Here is an 18549-nt window from a genome sequence, read left to right as displayed (position 1 = left end):
TATTAATTTTTTTCATAACTACTAATTTTTCTATTTAAACTCATGTTACCTAGATTCATTTTATAAAAATTCATAGCAAGCAGTACTTGTACTTTTTCTACATTTAAATAACAAGTTCCCCCTCAATCAACTCTAATGTTTTTATGTTTTTATTCGTATGGTTACAGCTACTCAAATATTTAGACATTTTAATTAAAAAAAATTCTTATTAATTCTCAGTATTATCATATAAGATAAAACAACTTTTATCAACAATGAAAATAGATTAAAAAATTTTTATGTTCATTAATAATAATGAGTAATTTTTCTAACTCATATACTATTAAAATTAACAATCACTATAATAATTACGTTATTAAATTTTTTAATTTAATTGAATAATAAATTTTTTGACAAAACTAGTAAATTCCATATGACATTCGTGCAGATTAATAATACGCTCGCCATGAAATATAATTAAGGGGAATTATGACATGACAAAATGAGTGAAACCTTTTGTTTAAGCTTATTGTAAAATTTATACATGCACCAATTAACGAATAACGAGTTACTTAGTTTTAATTGTTTGTTTTATAATATTATATTATTTGACTTCGTTTAATGCAAACATTTTTTTCATGCGTACTTTTGGTATGCAATTGAAAAAAGACTTCAGGCGCCCTTTAGAATTTCAAAAGGTCTTTGAATTTAATATTCGCCGTCAAAAGCAGTTTTTTTTTTTTAACCTCAAAGAAATTCTTTCGGGATTTGTAGACTTTAATAGGATGTTAAACTTTTTCAGAAAAATTGTCAAAAGTCTAGATGTCTGGAAATTTATTTGTGACATGAATTCAAATGGTATTTTTTTTAATCACTTGTGATTGCTAAAATTTTATCATCATTAACAGAAATTAAAAATAATTGCAGTGCTTAGACAAAACTTTTTTGGCTTAACTATTTTTTAAAAATTTGAAATTTTATAAGCGTGTAAGTGGACTCTAGTTTTTTTTGCTAGTGATTTTTTTTGTAAATAAAAATAATTAAAAAATGTGAATTCTTGTGTTTTTGTGATCAGGTTTGAACTGTAAAAATTGTATATAAAAAGTATAAAAAAATAAACACGCGCGTCATCACAGTTATGAAATTTATGATAAATGAAAAAAAAAGTTGTGCATTTTTAATGAATAAGTGAAAAAATTCTGAGACCTCTTGAAATTTTAATGAAGCAAACGCTTGTACAAGAAAAAAAATGTTTTTTGAATAATAACATTTTGTATATAAATAACTAAATATCTATTCAGCAAATCTGTCTGGTCTTTATTTTGCGCGCCAACTGTAACGATCGATCTCCGCTTCCCATTGGTCGTTGTTTTGCGAGCACACGCACCAGCCGAGCGGCAAAGCTCCAACCTGAGCGTCGAGCTTTCCAGTTTTTCTTGTGATCTCGTACCATTCACATCGTAGTACAGTGCTTACTGCTAACTAGTACTGCTAATTGTTTGTCACTTTTCGCACCCTGTTGTGCTAATTGTCTTCAATTAGACGAATTATTCTTAATTGACGATACAATTTTATTTAAGTGCTTTTTGGTAAACAATAATTTTTTTTTTCATTTCAATTTAATTATTTTCCTTTATTGTTCCATCGATAAATAACAAGTTTATTAGTACATTAATTTAATTATATATTTATGTATATATATACATGTATCTATTTATATATTTTCATATATATAACGAATTATTTTAATTTTGAATGACCGCGAAAATTAATATCGAATTTTCAATCTCCCATTGTCTATTGGATTCATCTTGTTCGGAAAATGTATATATTGGAAAAGGTCATCGGAAAAAAAAATAATAAAGCGGTTGACATTTTCAATACCGTCGAAACTAAACTCTGCGAAACGGCCCGGGAATGTTTACAAACATTGCTCCCCACATGACTTTGATGTCGATTCCGTGTCCCAAATAACGTGACCTGTCTGCTGTTTTATATATTAAATAAATTTTATTTACTTCTGTTCGATTTTCCATTACTTTAATTAACATTATTTGTCAATTGATTTATAATTTATTTACTTTTCATTAGTTTTCAAATAAGGAAAACTTTTTGATGAACTTGAAATTTTTTAATTATTTATTTATTTATGTTTTTTTTTTCTTTTTTTATTATATACATTTAATAATCTTTTGATTAAAAATTTTCTGCTAAAAGTTCTCTGTGTAAAGATAAAAAGCCCGAGAGCCTTTTAATGAGAAGATTTCTTCGATACACTTTTTTTTTTATTTTATTTCAAGTCGCTTTCTATAGAAACTTTTTATACATTTTTTTTTTAATTTTATTGATAGTTTATAGAAGCTATCAATATACTAATTAGCTTAATTGACACATCGAACACATATTTCCGAGTTATCAGTTTTTTCCGAGTGACAGTGAAACAGCGCATTGATGGCTATTGATAAAATCTGATTGACGTAATTCAAGATCATTAAATCAAGCATCGTTGTGACGTGATATAAAGTGGAAATATTTTTAAATATTCACTGGAAATAAAACGAAGATAGTCAATGGGATTAATGTAAATCTGAATATTCGGTTCAAATCCCTTGAAAAGTAATATCTTTTCAAGCTTTTATATATACGATCGAAGTGGAAGCTCCCAGCTGGTGAATACTTGAATTAAGTCCAGTTCAACTTTTCTTTCATGACAAGGGTAAGTTCTATTATTTTCTTTTTTTTTTTTTTTTAGCGCCTCTCTGTATTTAATTTAATTTTAGTTAAAGAACAAGCTGTTAATTATGTCGGAAAATAAAAAGTAAATCGAAATTTAAATTAATGAGATTGCATGTGATAAAATTTTAAACACCAGCAATTATTATTACCGGCTACAAATTACTAAATAAATATTCAGGGGTAATTTCGGGTCACCTAAATCTTCACTAAAGTGCCCATGGAGATAAACATATTTGTGTAGGTGAAAATTATCTGACATATATGTCACATGTATTTTATATAAGTGCGAAAAAAGCAAATATGTTCGGTGAGTCTTGTATATATGTTCACATATGTACAAAATGTATATAAATATATGTTCGCGCAAAAAAACAATGTTACATATATTTTTGTGCGGTTGCGTAGAAATTTTTCGAAAAATAATTTTATATTTTATTTATAAATTATAAGAAATTGTATTTTTTTATTGATGTTATCCGCTTATGAATTTTGATAAAAAAACTTTTTGCCTTAATTTAAAAAATAACTTTGCCGCAATTAAAATTTTAACTTGGTACAATTATAAGTGTAAGGTGAAAAAGAAAAAGGTATTAAAATTCACAAGGCCGCTTACTTCTTTAATGTCCTCACTTTATCAAGTTTTTGTCTGATTTAACTTATCCATCAATTTAATCTGTAACTAAGAATTTATGCATTATGCAGTTTGAGACTTCTCGTGTTATGATTAATGGAAGATAATTATTATTAATAATAGAGAGTAAAAAAAAATTTCAATAATCGCATGTTTTTACGACCAGCCCAGAATATCAAAAGCTGAGTTCAACCGTATCTATGTACTGGGAACAAAAGGAAGTTGAATTGTGCAAGAATGTAAAGTGTGGTACTATAGTATACGATAGTGTTTATGCAGACAAAAAAATAACCTGTTGCTTGTATTAAAAAAAAAAATGATGTCGGATCGATATTTTAGATTCTTTGAAAAAAAATTTAATAAATCATAAATCTGCCGCCTGATTACAGAATTCATAATAAAAAATACAAATTTTAACTCAATTTATATTTAACTTTTTATTCTTTTCGGTGCAAGAACTTAGAAGCTGCTAAAAATTCAGCATATCATTTTCTTGTAACACAAAATATTTTTAATTACATGACCATATTGCCCAAGGGTTCTCTAATGATGATCTTACTAAAGTGTAAATAGTCAACTAAATACGTGACTAAATTATTTAATACTCTGCAAACTCTCAGAATATTCAAACTTTGAATTTGCTTTCACAACAACTTGATGTATGTGATCTTTATAATTCAATTCATTCCCAATATTTACTCTAAAGTTTTCCAGATAATATACAAATTCCTTGTGAATCTTCACTGTGAATTCAATATTTAAAATTTATTTTTATTTTTTCGATGGGATATCATTATAGTCGATTTTTTTTGACATTGAGCTTCAATTTATTGAAAGAACGACATTTTCCGAGTCTGTACAACTCCTCTTATTGCTTGGAGCTCGTTAGGATCGTCTTTGTTTTTTTTCGACTTCTCTACAATATCAAGTCACCCTCCATTAACGAGATGACTTATTTTTATTTGTTCTACTTGTTGGAAATATTTACGCAGCGAAAATAATAAATTTTTTTGTTTTTCCAATTACATCAACGATCGAAATATTTAATGATAATTAATGTAGTAATGAAACATATTCGCTTTCAATTAAAGTTAATACTCACTAGTAATTGAACCATTCAATTTCTATGTTACACTCATATTACATGCATATATTGATGTACCTCCGGATTTGAGCGAATATATATGGCTTGTACCATACAAATGTTAAGCTAAAATTCTATTGAAAGCACAAAATTTGTTACTCGTGAATTTGAAATGTGAGTCAGTAAATATATATTAAATATAAATTTCTGATTTTATTTTATTTTTAATTCAAGAAATAAATTCTTTATGCTTAGCTCGTTTGAGCTGTACAGCATATTGGAAAATACCATTTCACCATTTTTGTATAAAATTTAGTGCAATGACATTCCACAAATATTGTATAGAATATTTCTTGTAATTTTTTTTTTTTAATTTTGCAAACAACTTTTTTTTTTATAATTTATTAGAGTAGTCTACTGTAATTCAATTATTAATTAACAATTTAATCTTACTAGTGTAATTTGAGGGTTTATTTGAGGGTCGGTTTAAAATGAATATACATATGACGGACCAGGATAAGAACTCGGTTGAGTAGAGACGTTGAGAAAAAATTCGGTTTTAAGTCCTAGAATACACAGTTTTCTTTTTTTTTAATCAGGCAAATTTTCAATGACCACGAAAAAAATTAGATAATTTCCGAAAAATATGAAAGCTATGATTAAAAAAAAAAAAAAAAAAAGAGTAAGCGATTTAAAAAATGACTACAAAATCTTAATTTTCGTGACAATTATTGTTTGAACAGTTGAGAAAAATGGATCTTAATTTTTATGTTTTTATACTAAAATATATGACTTACAACACAATTTAAAATTAAAAATTGATAAAAAATTATTCAAATATAGCGATAATTATATTAATAAATAACGATATTAAAAAAAAATTCTATGTACTTAATTTTGCCGACGGTGGTGCAATTTGCTTCGTCTTCCCCTAATAGTGTATAAGCAGTTAATTGATGATAACTCAGATTATATACAAGCTGCATTGTGTAGTATTAATGTGTAATGAGAGACATGCAAGGAGATTACTTATGGAGATGATTTTATGATGGAGACAAATAATAAAAAAATCAGCTGGATAATTGAGACAAGTAACAGCATTACATCTTTTGATGAATAATACTACGGACATCAAATAGCAATAGAGGTTTCAAATAGACGATTCAATGATTTGAGGTTTTTTGCCTTCAAGTCAATACTTTACTCTTGACAATAAAAAGTAAAAAATTCAAAGCGCGGATCTGTGAACATGAAAGTTAATGTTTCAAACGAAATCATGTGCGCTTTATATTTTTGCTTGCCACTGAATGGAAGCTTCATTCGACATTGGATAAAATCACATACGTGTTCCTTTTTACTGAAAGGATGAAAGAACACATAAATACCAATAAAAAAAAACAATATTGCTTTGAAACAGCGTGAAATAAGGTTGTCAAATAATATGATGTATCGAGTTTTAAGTTTATACTGACTGTTCAATTTTACATATACATTTATGAGTACATGTTTACCATGAAAATGAAACATCTCGACAAGTTCAATTAATTAATTCCTATTTGGATAATTATTTATTAATTCCCACTTAATAGCGAACAGTATTGAAGCAAACATTAAAATGTTTCAAAATTTCAAAATATTAATATATATTCGATGTACAATCAATACAAATTACTCGTGTAAATTATGAATTCGGAAAAGCTAAATAGCTTTTACTTGTTTTTGTTGATTAAATACTTTAATATTTTGTTATTTGTTATGCTTCTGTTTACATTTAGGAAATGCCAAAATTTTGACTGGTGTTTAGACTATGGCTATAAGATAGATCAATTTTTAAATACGCTGTTTTCTTTCGATGTGCACTTGTATTTTTATACTGCGGCAAATATTTTTTGTATACACACAACAATTTTAAAACATGAAATCCATAACAGTTTTTTTATCTGTCTGCCGTATTTGCGAACTCGAAATATTATTCTTGAGTTGAAAAAATTTTTTTTTTCATTCATAACTTTTATTTACTCGGTGCGAGAAAGGGTGAGAGAGAGGTTGAACGTCTCAGATAACTCGACTATGAAACAAAATTTAATAATAAAAGCGGTGATGAAGTAGAAACAGAAGATCGCTATTTTTGGGAATTCTAAACAAAAAAAAAAAAGGTTTCTTGGCGTAAGAAAAATTTTTCATTATGAAATGAAAAAAAAAATTCCTTAGGAATAGAAAAAATTTTTTGACTCAAGAATTTTTCGTTTTCAATTTATAATGAAAAAAATTTCTTCAAACAAGTAAAAAGTTTTGCGCCGAGAAATGTTTATTTTTCGTGTAAAATTTTGACAGAAGAATTTTTTTTCAAAATTATTTTACTTCTAAATTAAACGCTTTCATATAATTTAGTCAAACGATAACCGAGTATATGATCATGAATTAAATTTGCAAGTAAATTATTATATACCATAAAAAAATGTTTTTTTCATTTTTTAAAACTACCCCATTTTACCCAAAAAAAAAAAAAATTATCATGACGGTGGAAAGCTTGTCTTATTTTGTTAAAATATGAGTGAAAAGTGAAGGATATAGTATGTAAAACAAAAAAAGTGCATTTTCTTCATATCGTGCCTTTTTTGCATGCTAATGTGCTTGAAATTCTGATAGATTACGTACACGTGACGTGCATATAATAATGTGTCCTGAATATGTTTTTATAATGGGTATGTAACACGATATATAATCACCATAATCTTTTTTATGAAAAAATTGTCTCGTTTGGTAATCAATTTTTTTTACAAATAATTTATTGCGCCGTCCATAAACTAGGATAGACTGATTGCGAGATGGGAAATTCTCAAGAAGTTAATGCATTTTTGATTGCTCTAATTACAGTTCTTAATTTTAGTCACTTAAAGTGAAGTAGTAAAAATTTCCTATTTTGTATACGAGACGAAAATTGTTCTCAATAATTCTCTACTGCGTATGCCTCAGCAAGCTGGGTACAAAATTCGTAAATTATTTAGACTTAATCGACATGTAGACGACTTGGTATAAGCGTAGGTGGTTTTTGAGTCGATGAATAAAGAATAACAGTGAATTATAATTATTGCCGCAGAATTTATCGTTTCACATAATAAATATTTAACACTTTCTTCTGTAATTTTTACATTGTGGTTTTAAATTTGCATACTGATTTATTCTCACCCTAACAGAATTCATTAATTTCTTAACTAAACTCAATTATTTCAAATTGATTTCAATCAGCTAGTATTGATAGTAATGGCTTTCATTTCACAAGCCGTAATTTAAATATTAGATTTCCAACTTCTTTAGTAATTACTAATTATTCATTAAAACTATTATATCAATTTTTTTTAACAGGAAAAGAGCTGGCAAGTTTTTGAGCTTAACTATGCTAAATCTCACTTTTCACATATTTACAGAATAAAACAAATAGTCAATTATCCAATAAAATTTTTTTTTTTTTTTTTTTCTCAAGAAAATGGGGTAACTCCAAAAAAATGAAAAATTTTTTTCTCATTTCTAATTTAATTTATCAAGTATGATGACATAAGTGCCAGTGAAAGTTGAAAACGTCATGTGTTAAACAATTTCACAGCAAAAGCGTTGAAAAATTTTTAAAAAAAAATTTCGGAGACATAAGTCCGATATTGTAAATTATTTAAAAATTTATGACGGTTAGCCTTTGAAAAAAAAATTTATAGCTTTCCCATTTAGCTCATCTTTGTCCTTTTTTAATGGAAAACAAAGCAAAAAAAATTAAACTGAGTAGGAATCATTCGTTAATTTGTTTTTCCTGTCTATTTTATCTCAATTAACTGTGAATGTTCAAATTTTCCAGCTTATTTTTCATTCAAAGCCACCCAGAAATATAACAAGATTTTCGGTCCATTAGCGCTCAATTATTTTCAAAATAAACCATTTAAAATTTATTCTCATTTAAATATTCTAATATGAAATAAATGCACTTGTAATTTTCAGTTCTAATTATTCATACGGTTCTATGAATTCATTATACCAGATCATGAAATTGAAAAGCTAAATAGTAAAAGAAAATCCAACAGTAAACTCCCGTGCGCATTCTTCAATATATATATATATATATATGATATATCTATTTAAGCCAGTACATTTCATGTTGGTTTCTACGCTTTCGTCGAATAAGTACGAGGGTTAACAGTGAATGGTTTATCAGTATTCCGCGGCTTTGCTGTAACATTCCATTCCAAATTCTATACTTACTGACAACACCAAGTAATTCTCAAAATCAATATCCATCTATCAATTAACATCGAATAATATATATTTTTGCTATGCATCCATTTTTTTTTATTACTCATCATTTCTAAATAATTTAAACACTGTTAAATTCAACATCATTTAATTCTCAACTTACTTAATAATTATTAAATACCTTTGCGATTATTAATTAATACGAATAAATGAATATATATTTTCCACAAATGAATTCCATATATTGATATCAATTTTATAGAATAAGTAATTAATAATACCCTCTCTGTAGCTCATGTTATATTTTGAATATTTTAGCTTTGAACCCATTGGTATTTTCAATAAATAGTTTTATTTAATAGGATTAAAATATTTATGAGTATAAAATGTTCACATTCCGTAAATTATTATTTTCATTAATGGAATTTATTGATATTATTTTTAGATCGGTAATACTATATATATAGATATATATATATATTTTTTTCTTTATTTATTTTCAAAGTTCTATAGTAGCATTAGTAAAATAGATCTAAGTACTAGTAAGAAATTGTGAGCTGAAAATCAATAATACAGCTGAGTGCATTGTGAGAATTTCAAGAATAGTATAGTATGTACATGATGTACAGAGATGTTATACGTTATTCTTTTGTGTTTATTTTTGTAACTTGAAATTAAATTTATTTGTCGCCCTAGTTTGTTTGAATTTCACTATTTCTACAAATGCATAAATAAAAATTTTAAAATATTATTTTTTTACCGGAAGTTAAATTGAGCGACTATTTCCTGAAGGTAATAGATTCCTTTGTAAGCGATGATATTCAAGTGATGACAGATAAATTTAACGTAAGATAACATTTGAGTGAATCACGTCTTGAAAAATAATATCTGCTTAATGCACTTTATTAATCTCCTTTATTTTTAATTACTTAAGTGGCTGCTAGCTTCATTTCTTTTTCCTATTTTTCTGAGGATTAAAAAAAAAATTATATATTTTAAAATGTATGAAACGATTTATCTTAATCAAAAAGACTTTATATATTATTAAATATTTTTCGATAATGTAATGTCCTACAATATTATTTTGAATATTACAGGCATTACATTTTTCATTTAATTTTTTTTTTTTTTTTATAGATTTATAGAAAAATTTTTATTTAAATATAAAAAAAAACTAGAGCTTCGATTCAGTTTGGCTGGAAAAAAGTTCAATCGAAGATTATTGGATCGAAGCTATTTATAGATACGATAATATGACTTACTCATGTTACGAATAAAGTTTACTATTGACACATTCGTCATAAAGATGGCGTATTTTATTTGTAAGCCGATAAAAACTTGAAAAGTTTGATAGACTGGTTGCATTGAGGGAATTCAGAAGTTTATTCGATTTTTGAAACTATTACTGTAGCATGCGCCGATCAATACATCTGTAACTTTTCAAAAGCGTATTCAAAAATAAACTTTAAATCAGCCGCGAATGTTTAAAGTAGTTTCAATACCCATCTGATCCGATCTCTGAACAAAGTTGTCACCTGAAATATCCCGTGTTTGCTCATTTACTTACGTCTTTTAATGAAGTATCTTTGCTTTATATTCATTCAGTAATGCCGTAAGATGGTTTACTCAACTGATTAGTTCCAATTACTTAATCCATTTGCCTCTGTATCCGTTGCCGTAATTAATAGATAATTAGTGTTCCAATGCAGTGGAAAATAAAATGAAAACTTTGAAAAAAAAAAAAAAAAACCGTTAGAAATTTTATTCTACAGAATTTTACAAAAGTTGAATGCACCTAAAGATCGCAACGTTTTTCACGAAACAAAAATACATTTATTTTCTGCATTGCATGTTTTTGCAAAAATGAAAAGAAAAAAATCTAGATCCAGATTTTAAAAATGTTTCACACGTCAGCCGAAAATTGTAGCTATCCCCAATTATTCCTTAAGTCACCTTTCAGCAACCAAATCACAAATTTTTTCGTTTCGTTGCGCCAAAAACGTTCCGATCTTCAGATACATAAAATTTAACTAATATGAGTTAGTATTCAAATTGAATATTCAAAAATATTTAAATTTTTCTCGGTCTATTTTTATTTCTTCCAATTTCTTCAAATTTTGTAATTAAATGCCGCATTTATGATTTTTTGAAAAATTTTTTTAAAATTTGAATCTTAAATGTCCGGCTTTAAAAAATTTTCAGTAAAAATGTAGACAGGGTGTTTTTTTTTTTATAAAAAATGCAAAAATAGAAATTTAAAAGATTTTCAATTGACATTGGATGTTTGGAAAAAAAAAAAATAAAAACTTAAATGAAATATTTGAGAGATAAAAATAGTAGAAATGATATATATGAATTAAATGTACAATTGACTAGAAAAACGATGAATCGTCGAGAAAGCGGATTTAGTGAGCTATGAATTTAAATTCGTGGCGTTAAAAAGAATATTTTTTATTGTGGTGTTGAAAAAAAAATAAATTCTGGTATTACAACAGCTTTAATATTTATAAAGTTTTAAACATGTGTACTTTTTCGATTACTATTTGCCACGGAATAAATCCTCTATAAAATAATCCAAATTTATGATGTTTTCATTATAAAAATATTTGAACTAAATTTATCTTATTTCTTTTTTGTATTCACTGTAATGTCTATTTCCAAGTTAAAAAAAAAATTGTTACGAGTTTTCAGTTCGTCAAGTTTTAAACTTTTGTAATATTTTTTGCGATTGCTATTTTCAGTAAAGATAAATTTCATGCGAAATTATTTTCATTATTAAAATACCTCTAAGCTATTAAATTATTTGTTTTTTAAAAACTAGACTATTTTTAATTGCAAACATTAAAAAAAATTCATCATATTCCCAAGTGAGTTTTCCGGGTTTTAATTTTGCAAGAGAATAAAAAATTGCCGGAAATAAAAAAAAATCTACACGCAAAGCCCAATGTGATTTGTAGTACTTCAAAAGAAAAATTCATTTCAACTCTATAGCTTTGAACTTTTAGTAACAAATAACGCGTGAAAAAAGTGGGGTAAAATGGAGTACCGAAAATTTCAATGAAATTACAATATCATTTATTTTTTCCAATTTAAACTAAAACCTCACTTCGTATTTTATTTTTTTAAAATAAATTCAATGAAAATCTATTTTCTCAAATTCTTATTTTTTGAAATTTATGATTTGTCGACTTCATAGTTTATCTGCATTCGCAGTTTAATTTTTTAGGGTAATAATTATAGTTTCAGAATTTCCTGGGTTTCTAGATATTCTGTGGATTAATATTTAAAATATCAATGTTCAAATTCAATTACGCCGAAGCGAAGGATGGTAAAGAACGAAAAGCCGCTACATGGTTTTGCTATGCTATCAAATTGCATTACCAATGAAACTAAGGGTTTATTTGGGAGGAATTCACAACTTATGATGTCACTCTCAGTAACATAACTTGAATTTCAGTTTGAATCTGTATACCACTGTCTATTTAACAACAACAAATAATTTGATATTCAACCGCAGAAAATCAAATTTTGAAACTTGATCGACTAGTGATAGGATCGAACCCTTTAACGATATTACCAACTTTTCTTTGTATGAAAACTCAGTGTAAAGAAAGTTTTTAACTTAGGAATCAATATAATTTAATTTAAATAACAGTAACAAAGTTCATTCGCCCTTGATAACACAAAAATTTAATTTTTTACTTTGCAAAAATTTGTATAGCTGCAGTAACATCTATTTGATGTAGTATATTGACCGGAAGTAACCATTGGAGAAAATTTTTCACAGAATACAATGATTTCGAAGCAAATAGAATTGTTTCTCTGTAATTGCCCTTTTCAGTCGTCATATTTCTTATAAAAATCATAGACTTTTCAATAGAAATAATTCAGCGCTTATGATTTTTATTGAAAACAGAAAAAAAGTTTTATCTCGCGTTTTATTAACATCCAAAGTTGCATTAAAAATAAACAACAATAACTGTATTTACATTAAAATGAACTCGGATGACATTTCGAGGCACAATGTGTATTGTTATAATTATTTAAGTGTCACTGTTAAACTAACATTCAACAGACTTCAATAGCACCGTGTACATGTGCAATATTTTAATAGAGAGATAACTGGTGGTCAGAGTAATGCTTTGTTGTATAACTGTACATACAATCTCGTTTTATGGATGTGTATACTTTTACAATCGCCGCAACACTGAGAACAGAGAAAAAAAAGGTGGTTAATCCGATTATTTCAAATGCTTGTATAGTAATACAAGTACCAAGCAAGTATTTGTCCAATTATTCAGTCAAAATTAATGTTGACTCCTTAATATGAAAAGCAAATTAGTAAATTCACTGAAATAGGACAGATTGAATGCACTTACATCAAGCTTAGAATTCGCCAAGTGCAACTTTTTATTTTATTTCGCCATTGGAGCCTTAGTTTCGAAAAAAATCGCCGAAAAACAGCCAATTTCCGGTCATTCCAAGCTTTAGATATTTTTTAAAATATTTAATCGCCAAATAAGATTGAGCAGACGCACTACAATCAAGCTCAGAACGTGCTGAGTGCAATTGCATGTCTTCTCAATCCTATTTCGTCCTTTTAAACCCTTATAGTTCAAAGGAAATAGACAAAAATGGTCAATTTGTGATAATTTCCAGTTTAGGTATTTTTTGAAAATACATATTTTGCCATTGAATTAATTACAATAGCAATAAATTTTTTTCATATTTATTGATTTATGAAATAATTTGAGACAATAATCAAAATTTTTATATATTTCTCATTAAATGCACAAAAGACTATAAAAATGCTGTTTAAGAGTACTCTTTTATTTGAAAACATCAATTCTGTCGTAAAAAAAGCTGCTGACTATTAATTCGTACATAATTTTTTAAGTATTATGAAGTTCAATAAATTGTAGCTCTCGTTCCGGTAATTGCAGACGTTCGTATTATAATTTTATACTACTATACCTATAGCAGTAAAATTCAAAGTTTCCTGTCTTAAACAAATACCGGAGCTATATTTGCACAGTGTACTTATTTCCGTATGCAACATATTTAAAAAAACAAAGTGCTTATTTGTGATCCATTTTACGGCATAGGAAAATGTTAAAATATTTATTTAAGCTGTCGAATAGTAGAAAGCCTCTAAAAATACAATTTATGAGGATCTTAAAAAGGCCACGGCAATCGATTATGGTCATTATACAATTCGAGCTATTTTTTTAGTACCCCTAATTTGCCGCACCTTTATTCATTATATCCGTAATTCAATGACAATAAGCTGCTCTGAAAATTTATATAATAGCTGTTATAGCTTTCGATTAAGTTTTTGATGGATAGGAAAATTTACGCTATTGAGAAGTCTAGGGTCTTAATTATTGTATCCAAAGTAATAAACAATTAAAAAAAAATTTTTTTTTAATTCTTCGAGTGTTCATTTTCAGCCTCGAAAATGTAAATCGATTCATAGTAATGCTTGACATTAAATCAGATGATTAAATATTAAAATTGTATTCAAATTCGATAAATCGATTACTTTCGAAAATATTCAGTAACAAAACGATGGATTTTTTCAGTTTTCAGATAACTTTTTACCGGTGTAATATAAACTGCAGCATATCGAAAATTATGAAAATTCAAATGAAGGCTATTTGTCACAGGATGTACTGAGGTCTTATATAGTTTTTACTTTCATAAAAAAAAAATTACGTTTTATTTCAAGTACTGTCGTAGGTCGCATTACATCGGATAAATAGAATTAAATTAATTAAATTAAGTCGTAGTGAAATGTATGTTGATAGTGGAATGAGAATGAGCGCATGGAAAATAAACAACAAGGATCATGTAAGTGGTTCTACGCAAAGGATCAAATGAAGTCTGTGAAGTTGAGGAAATTCAATCCTGTTGGAAAACGAAAAACTTTTGCGGTTTAACATAGCAGTACATTTTGTCATGAACACGACCTGTTCCATTTGTACGTTTTCGTCGACGAAAGAGATGGTTTTGATTAACCCAAGACATCACGTCATAAACTTATCTTCTAAAAAAAAACTTAGAAAGTAGACAGGCAGTCGTTCTTATTTCTGAATAAACGGAAAATTCTTCAGCTTTATTTACAGTAATTTTAAGACCGTTGAAAATATGTATGTAATCATTTTAACCAGTTAAAAATAACACTACCGAAATTATTATCATTTAGATTCAAATCTATTGATCGAAAAATTGGTGAATTTTGTTATTTAATGCGTTACAGATTCGTGAGTATAAAACATTAGGGTTTTCGCGCTGTTTAATTTTCAAAGTAATTTTAGATTTCTCTCTGTTACAAAATAATTATCACAATCGTTGAATATCACGCAAACATTTTTAGCAGCTCACTATTTTATTATTTTTAATTCTCATATCTGACATTTTAATTTGAATATAATTAAATTTTTTTTGCTTTTACCACTCGTTCATTTGATAATTTTCTCATTAGTGATTTTAAAACTCGAAGCATTAAAAACGGAATCCGATTCTCGATTTAAACTTCATCGTTTTATTATAAATTTTTTCATGCACATATATTTATTTAAATATATCCTTTCAATACTTTCAATATCAATTTTCAATAGATGTATTCTTCAGTTAATATCATTTGATTATTAATCTGCAACCTGGGTAATTGTTTGGTATTCGGGTACGAACATATCACAATCTAATCACCCAGGGGGTGGTCGTTTCGATTATAGAATTCGATCTGTTGATATTGTCATATCATGATGCAGTCATTGTCAATACTCATCCTTCGTTAGTATTGTCGACTGATACGTAACTAATTTGATCTGATAGATTAACGCATTGATTTATTATTTGCTAATATAGAGTGAGCCAATAAATCATTTTATCAAAATTTAATTAGGTTTAAAAATTATTTACGAATACAACAGCAAACACTGACGTGAGTTTTTCTTTATTTAATTAATTAAATGTCGCGTCTCCCCTCGTCTCTTTGAATCTTGATAACGGTAATAGATGCGCAAAATGATAAGTCGGTTTCACGGCTGTCTCAGGGAATATTCATTCGAAAATAAAACAAGCGCGGCATTTATTTATGTTTTTTTTTTATAATGTTTTAATTTTTAATTACTTGCAACTTAGCAAAAATGCTGAAAAAATATGTTTGCAAAAAAAGTAATTTAAAAATTTAATTTTTTAATAAAAATACTTATTCAAATTTATGAATATATATATGACACTAAAAAACGATTTCTTTGTTTTTTTATAAAAAAAAAAGTTTATTGTGGGTAAAATAAAATTTATTAACAATGCACAAAAAAAATGTTTTTTTAATGTTTGCTACTTTCAGTATCATGTAGAACTACCGGTTCTAGACAGTTTGAAAATTTTGATTAAGTGAATTGTAGCTGATAATTAACTATATGCGAAAACATTGCAAATGTTACTGTCATGCTCACTATAATAGTATATTGTGTGGTAAGTTTGCTTTCCCAACTGAAGTTGAAAACTAGCATGACGTCAAATCCCAAATGGTGTTACAGCATGAACCTCTTGTCACACTATTTTTTTTGTGATTACTTGTGTTAAAATTTAGTTTCAATGTTTTTTTAGTCAATTGAAACAAAGCGATTAAAAAAATTAGTCATATTAATTTATATTGCATAGTATATCTTCAAATTCAAATACGCGGACATGGAACACAGCATGATTTGTAGAATTTATCATATCGAAATGTAGCCACGACTACTTATCAGGAATGTGTACTATGGTTTCATGTCGATTGTTACAAATTTTACTCTACCGCCGGGCTTACGGATATAAATAATGAGTGTTCATATTAATATATATTGCATACTATATTTACAAATTTGAACATGTAGTCATATGAAGAAATCATACAGGTGGTATAAAGTGACACTTTCATAATACTTTTATCTGTAGGGCAGAGTGGGGCAAAATGAGCATATTAAGAAAAAAGGGCATATATGTAATATAAATATAAGCCCATTTTATCCCATCGCCTACAAATAAATAAAAAATAAACATGGAAAGAAACGGATTTCAAAATTTTTTTATAATTACTGTTTGGAAAGTAAACCGAAACTACTAATGGGATTTTGTATTATATGGAATAGTATTTTTTTACTTTTGCCAAAAGTAAAAGCTATAGTTTCGGTAATTTTTACTTACTATTTTTTTTTTTTTGTTGAATTATTTGAACATAATCTTGAGATAATTTTAAATTTAACATATAATTGGAAAATTTCAAAATCATGTAGAAAGAAATGAAATTTTGCTTTTTGATAATAAATTTAAAATCGATTTTTAAATATCAATATGCATGAAAAAAGTCTATTTTAACTCGATATTAATGAATTTACATAAAAACTTGTTTCATTAGCTTCATTTTTCATACTTTAAGTATCCTGCGGTAATTTATTTCTATTTTATTGACTTATAAAGCAAAAAGCCAAACAGAAACACGGTGAGAAAAAAACATTCTACCAACCTTGTAACCTTTTTCTTATCACTAAAAGTTTTATCTTCCAAAGGCAACCAACATACTATGACTTTTTTTAAAAATAGTATGAGCTCGAAATAAACTTTTACTTGTTTTTTTCTTTGTCTTTGACCTGTAACTTTTCAGAATTTTTTTTTCTTTTACCGATTTAAAGCATCTTTAAGTAGAATGTAGTTTCAAAACGTTTTTTTTTGTAATATCACACTTTCGATCCAAGTCACAGACTACAATAAGTTTTTAATTTTTTTACGAATAAATTTATAGCGAAGATGGTAAAAATATTTTAGATTTTATTATTAACAGCTTAAGTATATTAAACTAGAATAGACATATATTAACATCTTGAGTCATGACCTTTCGGGTAATATCAAATATAAATTTAACTAATTCAATTATCAGATATGACTATCACATTATTTCAATTATCAACTTGATGGTATTATTTTATTAAATTACAAATTTACATCCATAAGCATAAATATTTGATTCATGGTAATTTGAAACTAATGTTGAAGTTCTTCTTGACTGACAGTATATTTAACTAATTTAGACATATCTTACGCCACAGGGTATATTCCTGTCTATCAAACATTTATTCTTATTCGCAAACTCGTAGAAACTATATCAATACTTACTCTGCTGTTCAATGACTGCGTAATGGACTTTCTTGAATATTATGACACATCAATTTATATTATATGTGTCAATTATAGCTGCACTTCATTGATATACTATATAGGGTATCTGAGACATGACGGAGCACCTGACAAATTTTAATACAGAAACAAAAATCAAAATTTCGATTACGATCAAAAATTTTTATTTTTTTATTTCGATCCTACGAAATTCCATAGGGGGTAATTTTTTATCAGAATTCTTATACGAGAGAAAATTAATAAATTTTAGGTTAAATTGGTTACCCTGTTCTGAAAAAATGCATTATTTATTTTTTTTTCTGTTCACAAAAAATTGAAACGAAAAAAATTTTCAGAATTTTAATTTTTTAAAAGTATTTTCGTATAAAAAAAAAATTCAAAAAATTTACTCAGTGATTCTATATTTGCTATTTTCCGACTTAACTTGAATATTTAGTTTTTTAATTTGAAATTTATATGAATCAGAGTATTGAAGAATAGCTCGAGAATCTGGTGAAACTCAAAAAAATGTTTTCATAAAATTCTAATTCATTGAAAATTTGTAAATTATATGCGAGGTTACTCTGGGAAAATTGAGGTTCATTAAGATACATTTGAAAAAAAATTTATTATTTAAAAAATTTTCAAATTTTCTTTCATTATAAATTTGTGGGCTATAAAATAAGCAAAATCAATGTAAACAAATTTTTTCCAACGT

The 18549-nt window shown here is 26.8% G+C and overlaps 1 protein-coding gene across 7 annotated transcripts in view; it reads left to right on the top strand.

Annotated features, from left to right (window-relative positions):
* The window catches only part of LOC103571306 (growth factor receptor-bound protein 14), a 200799-nt gene that overhangs the window by 3854 nt on the left and 178396 nt on the right, over positions 1 to 18549 (top strand). For 2 of the 7 annotated variants that reach the window (XM_053743143.1, XM_053743160.1), the window contains exons 1-2: positions 1429 to 1568; positions 2331 to 2695. The exons of 2 other annotated variants lie outside the window; for them this stretch is intronic. The gene's annotated coding sequence lies outside the window, so the exon portion shown is untranslated. Of the gene's footprint in view, positions 1 to 1428; positions 1569 to 2330; positions 2696 to 18549 lie in introns of those variants that run through there. 3 more of the 7 variants (XM_053743174.1, XM_053743171.1, XM_053743149.1) reach the window with 2 other exon arrangements.

Source organism: Microplitis demolitor, chromosome 1, assembly GCF_026212275.2.
Source record: "Microplitis demolitor isolate Queensland-Clemson2020A chromosome 1, iyMicDemo2.1a, whole genome shotgun sequence".
In the NCBI taxonomy this organism is placed as follows: domain Eukaryota; kingdom Metazoa; phylum Arthropoda; class Insecta; order Hymenoptera; family Braconidae; genus Microplitis; species Microplitis demolitor.
The sequence above is the reverse complement of the archived record's forward strand: the minus strand, read 5'-3'. Positions and strand labels throughout refer to the sequence as shown.